General features: G+C 45.8%; 1 pseudogene; it reads right to left on the reverse strand.

The window, feature by feature from the left end:
* Positions 1–6,421: 6,421 nt before the first annotated feature.
* On the reverse strand, positions 6,422–8,889 carry LOC147962669 (receptor-like protein EIX2; annotated as a pseudogene).
* Between the last annotated feature and the right edge of the window lie 1,874 nt (positions 8,890–10,763).

Raw genomic sequence — 10,763 nt, forward strand, 5'->3', positions numbered from 1 at the left:
GAGGATTCGAGGAGGACTTCTGCTTCCCCTTGATATGAGATTATGTGGGAACGCCACCCGGCGCTGGCAGAGGTGGTGGCGAATGGATGGAGGAAAAGCAAACCGACCGGCAATCTGGCGGCGGTGCGGGACGCCCTACATGAAATGATGAATGACCTTAGGGCGTGGAGTAAGAAGAATTTTGGCCACGTTGTCACAGAATTGGAGAAGTTGAGATCCGAGCTGGCTGATCTACAGCTAAGAGATGCGGATCGCTCGTTGATTCGCTAGAAGATGGCCCAACTCGATGAGTTATTATATAGGGAAGAGATGATGTGGTTACAGAGATCGCGCATTACGTGGCTGAAGGAGGGAGAACGAAACATGGCATATTTGCATAGGCGAGCTGTATGGCGGGCGCGGAGGAACTACATACAGAGACTTCGGCGGTCTGATGGCTCATGGTGCTCCTCTCCATCGGACATGGAACGCATGGCTACTTCCTACTTCAAGGAAGTGTACACCAAGGACCCGACTCTCAACCCCGATGTCGTTCTCTAGGCTATTGTCCCTAAGGTAACTGACCAGATGAACGCCATGTTATGTGCATCATTTACCGAGGAGGAAGTGTCGAATGCACTGTTTCAAATTGGCCCGCTTAAAGCTCCGGGCACGGATGGCTTCCCGACAAGGTTTTATCAATGGAATTGGGCAACTCTAAAATCTGAAATCACTGCTGCCGTGTTGGAGTTCTTTGTCTCTGGCTCCATGCCAGAGGGGGTTAATGATACGGCGATCGTCCTCATCCCGAAAGTTCCTCATCCCAAGGAGCTTAAGGATTTCAGGCCGATCAGCCTCTGCAATGTTATTTACAAGTTGGTGTATAAATGTTTGGTTAACCGTCTCCGGCCTTGTCTGTCGGAGTTGATCTCTGAAAATCAAAGTGATTTTATTCCGGGCCGGCTCATCTCGGATAATTCTATTATTGCCTTTGAGTGCATCCACCACATACAATCATTGAAAAATACCAGTCGGGCGGCCTGTGCATACAAGCTCGATCTCTCAAAGGCGTACGATCGGGTCGACTGGGATTTTCTGGAGAAGGCGCTGAGTAGATGGGGCTTCTCGGAACAGTGGATAGCTTGGATAATGTCTTGTGTTAAATCTGTCCGTTACTCGGTTAAACTGAATGGGAAACTTCTGGAGGTTTTTTCACCATCACGAGGCCTTTGTCAAGGTGACCCATTGTCTCCGTTTTTGTTTCCCTTTGTTGCTGACGCGTTATCTTCTCTCCTATCTAAATCAGTGAATGAAGGCAGTTTGAACGGGGTGAGCATTTGTCGGGGTGCACCAGAGATCTCTCATCTCCTCTTTGCGGATGATACCTTGCTATTTTTTGAAGCTTCAGGCCAGCAGGCGGATGTTGTTAAAGGTTTGTTGAACACTTATTCCTCGGCGACGGGTCAACTTATAAATCCCGAGAAGTGTTCCATCCTGTTTTCTGACAACTGCGGTGGGTCAGTCGTGGATGAGATCAAGAGTACATTGGAGGTAACGCAGCAGGTGTTTGAACCAAAATACCTTGGACTCCCGGTCCCTGAAGGAAGAGTTCACAAGGGGCAATTTGAGACACTGCAAGATAGATTGAGGAAAATTCTTGTTGATTGGAGTGAACAATATGTTTCAGTTGGAAATAAAGAGATTCTTATCAAGGATGTGGCTCAGGCGATTCCTACCTATGTAATGAGTGTGTTCAAACTGCCGGCTTCAGTGTGTGATGATCTAACCAAGATGATGCGGCAATATTGGTGGGGGTGGAAAATGGCAAAAGGAAGATGGCCTGGTTAAGTTGGGAGAGAATGATGTTACCCAAAGCAATGGGGGGCATGGGATTCCGAGACATGAGGGCGTTTAATCAAGCTCTGCTTGCCAAGCAGGCTTGGCGCCTCTTAGATAGCCCAGATAGCCTTTGTGCGAGATTATTGAAGGCCAAATACTACCCTAGGGGAAACCTGCTTGACATTGTTTTCTCGTCTAACAGTTCGGCGGTCTGGAAGGGTATTGTTCATGGTCTTGATTTGGTGAAAAAGGGCATTATATGGCGCGTGTGCAACGGCGAAATGATAAAAACCTGGAGAGATGCTTGGATCCCTCGTGGTCACAATTTCAGACCGATTACTCCTAAAAGGAATTGTCGGTTCAATCGGGTAGCTGATTTTCTGAATGAACATGGAGCATGGGATGTGGAACGGCTCAGGGAGCATTTTTGGGACATGGATGTCAGGGAGATTGTGAAGATACGCACATCTCCAAGGAACGGGCAGGATTTCATCGCTTGGGCCCCGGAGAGGTCTGGACAGTTCTCTGTGCGTAGTGCTTATCATCTTGCAATGGAAGTCCAACACTCCATGAGGCTCAGCTCGTCAAGCAGTAATGCTTCGGGTCGGAGGCCGATTTGGCAGCGGATTTGGAGCTCTAAAGTGCCTCTAAAAATGAGAATTATGGCCTGGAAGGTGGTCTCTGGAGCTTTAGCTACAAATGAATGCAAGAAGTATCGTCACATATCTACGAGAGATAGCTGTCGGGTGTGTGGCTGAGAAAAGGAGACTAGCTTTCATGCTCTAGTGTCATGTGAACATGCGCAGGGGATATGGGCTCAGATGAGAACTGTGTGGCGTCTACCGAGCCAGGAGCTCCTTCATGATACTGGGAAGGAATGGCTTTTAAACGTCCTGGCAAATTGCGATGATCACATGCGGGATTGCACGATCATGTTGTTATGGAGGATTTGGTCGCTACGATCGGACCTTACACACAGAAAGGATGTTCCGTCCGTAACGGCAACGTCGGATTACCTTCAAAGTTATATGAATTCTTTGACCCTGTGTGGGCCTTTCTCCACGGATGAAATTCTCAAAGGGAAGATGCCTGCGGTCCGAGTTGCAAACGCCGAAGCATCCGCACCGCCAATACCCCTTCACTGGCCGCGGCCGCCCACGGGCTGGGCAGCGCTTTCGGTGGATGGTGCCTTCATGCAAGAGGACGGGTCGGCGGCAGCAGGTATGATACTTCGGAATCATGAGGGTGGTGTGATCTTCGCGGCATATAGATGCATCTTCAACTGTAACGACGCGCTGGAAGCGGAACTACATGCAATAATGCAGGGTATGGCCTTGGCCCTGCAGCATTCATCCTTGCCAATTGTGGTTCAGTCAGACTCATCTACGGCACTAGCTGCGATGACCCTGGGGACGGTTTGTCCAGGTCTGTTTATGGGCACTTGGTACTAGAGATCAAGCGTCATCTTCAGGATCGAGAGTTTGTTCCATCAAAAATAAAGCGTGATCAAAATAGGGTAGCACATCGGTTGGCATTGTATAGTCGTACGGAGTCCACTACTGCCGTATGGCTGGGAAGGAGCCCACCTTGTATTGAGGAGTTGGTGCCTCTCGATTGTAACCCTCTGATTATGGAATAAAACTCTCTTTCTGTCGCAAAAAAAAAACCTGCTGATTGTGCAGAAACTAAACATCGTTGATGATTCTCGCTACGTACCTTACCCAGGAAGCGTACCAATCATCGTCACATGAAGCCACACAAGGTGAACTCCAGGTCAGTTCTAGATGACCCTATGACTGATGAACCTGTGATCGACTCTGGAGTTGCAGCACGACATCACCACCATCTCCTGGTTCCAGCATTCGCATCAGCACTATGCTGTTCTGATCATCAGGACTATGTGCTTGAGCTTGCAGCACATCCTTGTTCCAGTGTCTCCTTCCCAGCCCGGCCCCTTTCACAACATCAGGCGTAAACTGACCTAGGTAGGCAATATCTCAAAACTAGGCGTAATCAGATTGTAGATATTCAAGAGCTTGTGATCAACGACGAACAAAAGTAGGTTCCTAGTATCGGGCATCACTCCGTACATTGCTCATACCTCTCCCATGAAGGCCCATACCGTCATTAAGGCTCACTCGGTACATTATACCTGAAGAAGCCAGTAGCATTGAGCCTTTTCTGAAGAGAGAAGTGCATATTTCAACCCCCAACTTTTGCCCTAGTCTAATATACAACCCTCAACTTCAAAAGCGTCTAATCTACAACCCCCAACTCTCAAAACCATCTAAGATTCAACCCTGAGACCGGTTTTGACCCTGTTGACCGGTTTTGAACCTGTTGACCGCCCAGTCAGCGTGCCACATCAGCGACACTGTTCACAAATTCATTTTCTGAAACTTTCCCCCCCAAAAAACTGAGAAATTCAATTTCTAGGGGAAAAATCCTGCATGAATAGTAAATTCAAAAAAAAATAAAAAGTACCATTTTTAGAAGGAAAAATAATTTTTCGTCTCGTGAACAGTAACTCAGGAAAAGTTTGAAAAAAATATAAAAAGTATCAGCACAAATTTTAGAAAATTCCCAGTTTTCACACATGTGAACAGTACTAGTGGACAAAAAAATTTCAAATGTACTGTTCATGCGGGGGATAACGAAATCCCGAAATTACTGTTCACGTGGCGAAAATGGAATTCTTCAAACTTTTTTCAAAATGATTTTTTTCACCGCATATGCAGTGAATTCGGGAATATTTCATTTTTCGCCACGTGAACAGTACTGTTCGCGTGAGAATTTTCCAGAAAATGAAATTTTCTGATTTTTTGGCAGAAAATGAATTCATGAACAGTGTTATGAACAGTGTCGCTCATGTGACACGCTGACTGGCTGGTCAATGGGTTCAAAACCGGTCAACAAGGTCAAAACCGGTCTCAGGGTTGAATCTTAGACGGTTTTGAATCATGACCAAAGTTGTTCAACGAAACCTTTAATCTATGTCCATTAAGTCTAACCTGAACCGCGGGCAAACGCAAGCGGTTTATCTTCCTCTGCATATACTCTCTCCGTCCGGAAATACTTGTCGGAGGAATGGATGTATCTAGACATATCTTAGTTCTAGATACATTCATTTTTATCCATTTCTTCGACAAGTATTTTCGGACGGAGAGAGTACTATCCATCGTGGGTCAATATTTCCATTGCGTCCACCAGTCATCGAGCTGTCAAGCATCCATCTTCGTCATGCATGTACATTGTTTGTTTGCTCTTTCCGGATTCCACCGCCGCCTCTATGCCTGATGAAGAAAAATAAGAAGTAGAAGGCTTTGAACAATCATGATTGCAACTATGCATTGGAAGATAGCAGAAGGAAGGGCTTCACTATACAGCAGAAACAGGACACCTTTTGCCCGCAGGTTGAAAACTATGCTATGTAGATACGTAGTCCGTTTGGTAAACTTATTATGTTATCAAAACAGACCATCCACATAAGATTGAATATTTCAATCTGATAACACAATAAAAGGCAGGATATTCAGATTTTGTGATGATGGCGGCAGGGTTTCTTTTTCTTGGTCGGCAGCAGCAGCTCTGCAATGGTTTCAGTTCAGTTGAGAGCGTCTCGACAAACACAAAATCCAACCCTGCATACATAGCAATGTGTATACAAAGCTGTAGAATCTGAAGTGCAGCACTCACAGCGCTCAAAAACCGACGGTAAATGCAAGGCAGAACAAACAAACCACTCTGGATCCACACGGCGTTAGGTCGACAAGCTCTTACACCTCCCGTGCCAGGTACTCCTGGCAGATCATTTCAGTCTTTCATCGTAATTGATGCAGATGGGGAAAAATACTTCAAATGCTAATCCCTGTCAAGGTTAATTTCTTTTAGAGAGGAGACAAAAATCTGTGGTTGGTTTTTATTATACACGTCCACACAAAAAACTTGTTAATTGAGTTGATTTAATACTCTAGTCTCTACTTAAATGCAATATTAATCCTCCCCAGAGGTATTTGCTTATCGATGTACATTTTCTCATTAGAGTTTGAAACATCAATCTTGACTTTTCTCATACAGCAGTAAATCATGCGTAAGGGCCTTTTTGGTCGCATGATTCAACAAACACTGGAACATGAAAAAGCAGAAATACAATATACTATAATGCTCCAAAACATACTATAATCGTTGACATCTCAAATCCTACAGCAAGCGGAAACACAATATACTATAATTGTTGTTCTTTGGTTGCACCACGTAAAAAACACAAAAAATACTATGGAGATTGAGTGGATGTCACTCCAAAGAATTTATCGAGGTTATACCTCTTGCTAAATATCCGGTCGAACTAATATTGTAGGAAAGCACAAAAATTCAGATAATAAAACCTAATGCAATCCTGTAGAACACTGGTCACATCATACAACAACTACAAGCCAATTCTGCCCACAAAAGGCACATAAATTTGTAGCCTATTGGTGAAACAAAACAAACAGCTGCAACCGCAGCTGCAGGGTCATGAAAAATACATTATACAATGCGGACTGCAGATAAAGCAGCCTCTTCTGCCAAATTGTGCATCTAGTGCGAAGCATCATAAATACAGTCAGATACGCTTCATCTTGTGCACAATATTCTGCTGCATGGCATCGACAAAACTGAAGAAAGCAACCCGCCAGATCTTGCAGAAAAATAATGCTCCAAACCATACCCAGAAACCAAAGACAATTCCAGCAATCACCGAGTAGTACAGCCACAGTGTTTCGAGTTCATGGTGATGTTCCTCTGCTCCATCCATTGGTGTTGTACTACTCGAATTATTTGTGCATGGTCTTAAGGGGGGACCACAGAGTCCAAGATTATTGCCATAGATTGATGGGTCATCGAGTGTTTGAAGCTGACTGCCTGTAGGTATCTCTCCAGACAGAAGGTTATTGGAGAGATTGAGGTTGCTGAGGGACATCAGGTTTGAAACACTAGGCGGAATATGACCTGATAGTTTGTTCCAGGAGAGGTCAAGGGACTCTAATAGCTTTAGATTGCCAATATCCTTGGGGATACTACCAGACAGATTATTTCTTGAAATATTTAGTAACCGCATGCCTCTGAGACTTGTGAGCTCTGAAGGGATCTCACCAGATAGAGAATTACCAGAGAGATCAATACCAGTCACAAATGCATGCCTTCCCTTGAAGGTGCACTCCCGTCCCTTCCAAATTATGTCCATGCTTCCATTGTAAACATAAAAATATCTGTGGGAAGTAAGTGCTATGTCAATTTTTACAACTGGTTGTGTCACAAATGTCTGTCTCATCAGGGAGATGTTGACCAAACTTTCTAGTATGGAACCTACAAAATTGTTTTCAGCAAGATCTAGCAGTTGGAGATGGGGGAGTTGTGATAACTGCTGCCAAGGAATACTCCCGTAGAACTTGTTTGAGCGGAGGCTGAGAATCCTCAACGAAGGATTGCTTTCCCCTATCCACGGAGGAATTACACCAGAAATCTTATTGTCCCGGAGATCCAAAACAACAAGGCTTTTGAACTTCTTCAACACCATTGGAAAGCAACCTGTGAATTTATTACTTGACAAGTGCAGTGACCTTAGTGAAGAGTTGAAGAAAGTTGAGGTTGGAACTTCCCCAGCTAAAGCATTGCCCGACAAATCCAAGAACTGTAAATCTTTCAAGTTCCAGATGCAACCAGGAAGATCTCCAAACAACTCATTGTTTGATAGATCCAAGAGCACCAGGAGTGTTAATTGACAAAAGGGAGACCATGATTCTCCTGAGAAGCTGCTATTGTCTGTACTGTTAGCCACCTTGACAATTGGCAACTGCCTGTTGTCATGATTAGGAATGATACCCGTAAACTTGTTGCCCGACATGTCGAGAGCAATGAGATTTACCAGCAAGGAGATGGTTTCAGGAAGCTCACCCTCGAGATGGTTGGAGTTGACCTCAAGGAATATCAAAGATATTGCATTACCAATATTTGTTGGCACAATTCCAGTAAGGTGATTTTTGGACAAGGACAATGCTTGCAAGTTCCGCATGCTCCCTATCTCCGCCGGGATGCTTCCAGTTAACAAGTTGCTGGATACATCAAAACCCTTGAGCTCCTTGCACTTGCTGATATGCGATGGGATGCTTCCAGTTAACATGTTTCCGGATACATCAAATATCTGGAGCTGCTTGCACTTGCTGATATGCGATGGGATGCTTCCAATTAACAAGTTTCTGGATACCATAAATAACTCGAGCTTGGTACAGTTTGTAAACATCTCTCTCGGGATGGTACCATTTATATTATTTTCAACCAAGTAAAATGTCAACAATGTTTGTATCCTGGCAAAACATGGTGGCACACTTCCATATAACTGATTCTGTCCCAGGGTCATGTACTTAAGACTAGTGAGGTTCCCTAGCTCTGGTGGGAGAGTAGAAACCAGACTAGCGTTTCTGAAGTTGAGCTCCTGTAGGAACTGAAGTTTCCCGAGTGAGGCTCGGATCGACCCACCAAGTGGGTTGTTGCCCACTATAAGATCTCGCAACCCAGATATCATCCCCAGCTCCTCTGGAATTCCTCCCGTGAGATTATTTGCAGAGAGCTGCAGTGCCTTGAGATTTTGGAGCCTTGAGAATGAGCGAGGTATTAAGCCAACAAGATTGTTGCTGCTCAAGTCCAGAAAGGTGAGCGTGAGCAACTTGGATATGTTTGCCGGGATGGCTCCAGCAAGGCTGTTGTTGTTGAGTTTGATCTTGGTGAGGTTCAAGAATGCTGCCGAATACAAGTAATCGAGCGTACCTTTGAGTTCAGTGTTGGGAAGGCTGAGCTCTGTAACATGCCCGGCAGTGTCACATGAGATGCCAAACCAAGAGCAGGTGGAATTCATAGTCGACCATGAGGACAGCGAGTTGGCGCCAACCAAACTGGACTTCCATCGGAGAAGTGCTTCTGCTTCCAGGTTGGTGGCCTTGGCTGCGCATACTAGCAAGAGAAGTGAGATATGGAAGAGTTCCTTCAGGGGCGCCATTGAAGTGTTGGGTAAGAAAAGTGGCAAGCTGGAGAGCATTTCCTTGGTTTACAAGTAGCTAGAGTTCACATAGATAAAAGAGATTGGTGTAGAAAACGCGAATAATATCTTGGTATCTTAATTCTCAACCTCAGAGGAAAGTGAATACTAGTCAGTAGTGTACTCATGACTGATGACCATGTGTGTGGCTGTTGCTGTCCGTTAACACAAGTGCAAGTGTACACCACCCAAACCAGCCGCACGTCTCTTTAGGAATCAGATAGACAGTCCATGCCTAGAGTTGAAAAGTCTGGACCACATTAATGTTCGCCCATGTGGTAAGATATTTTATTTTTGGAAATGCGGTCCTTAGAGCCCAATTCATTAAAAAAGGTCGAAGAGAGGTGTCCAGTTAATTAACGGAAAACCGGGCGAAAACCGTCAACATGCCCGCAAAAACAAGGCACACAGGGCGACCTGGCAACCTACACAAGAACGCACACACGCCGTCGAAGAGAAAACCACGAACAAGCGTCGAGGCTGGCATGTGGTAAGATATTGTCTGGTTATGCAAATACTTCCTCCATCCGAAATTAGTTGTTGCTTAAACGGATGTATCTAAACTAAAATACGTCTAGATAGATTCGTTTGAGCGACAACTAATTTCAAATGGAGGTAGTAGTTAATTACTCCATCTAGGTCTCCTTTGTATTTTGAGTCAATATTTAATTATAAATTTAACTATGTAACAAATATAGTTTCATTGTAAACTACCTTTAAATACAAATCCAATAAAATACTTTTTGTAACCTTTATAAACTTATCACTAGCACAGGAAACATACGGTACCTACAGGTTACAAGGGGCGAGAGGTGGGGTGCAAATAGACATACATGTGACATACTGAACTACGGTATGGGTGGCATATGCATGCTAGCGATAGAATCATGATTCGTGAGTTGTATCATGGTTTTCTGATTGTCTTTTTTGTTCTATGGCACATTTTGTAGTGAGCAACGAGTAAGCTAATAGTTGAGATATGTAACACTCACACACTGCTTCTATTCATCCATCGGGGTATATTTATACAGTTTACAGGAGAGGAAGCAGAGGAACGTGGGAGAGTACAACGGCCTTAGCCGGCTATCGCTACCATGCAGGAGAGGATAAACATGAAGTACGTGGGCTGTTGGAGACGCGCACGACGCGGGCTGCATGGCTAGCCACCTGACGAGAGGGACGTGGGCACGTTCCAACACCCTCCCGCAGTCGAAACGTGGGGTTCGTCGACGTTGAGACTGGACCGAAAGTCGAGGAAGACGCCCATTGGCAGCCCCTTGGTGAAGATGTCGGCGAACTGCGAGCTCGTCGGTACGTGGAGAACACGGATCTCACCCAGTGCCACACGCTCGCGCACGAAGTGAAGGTCGATCTCGATGTGCTTCGTGCGTTGGTGTTGCACCGGGTTGCTCGACATGTACACAGCACTTATGTTGTCGCAGTAGACGACCGTGGCACGGGACGGCGGTTGGTGGAGCTCGCCAAGTAGTTGGCGTAGCCACACCGACTCGGCGACGGCGTTGGCGACCGCCCGGTACTCGGCCTCGGCGCTCGAACGAGAAACGGTGCTCTGCCGTTTAGATGACCACGTGAGGAGGTTGGAGCCGAGGAAGACACAATCGCCCGAGGTGGACTTGCATGTGTCGGGGCAGCCGGCCCAGTCGGCGTCGGAGTAAGCCACGAGCTCGGTGTCGGCGTCGCGATGGATCTGAAGGCCAAGGTGAGTCGTGCCACGCAGATACCGAAGGATGCGCTTCATGAGCTGGAAGTGGCAGTCGCGGGGGGCATGCATGAACATACAACACTGTTGAACGGCATAAGAGAGATCGGGCCGCGTCAACGTGATGTACTGCAGCGCCCCGGCCAGGCTGCG

This window comes from Triticum urartu, chromosome 7A (assembly GCF_056163025.1).
Source record: "Triticum urartu cultivar PI428250 chromosome 7A, HENAU_Tu73, whole genome shotgun sequence".
Taxonomy (NCBI): domain Eukaryota; kingdom Viridiplantae; phylum Streptophyta; class Magnoliopsida; order Poales; family Poaceae; genus Triticum; species Triticum urartu.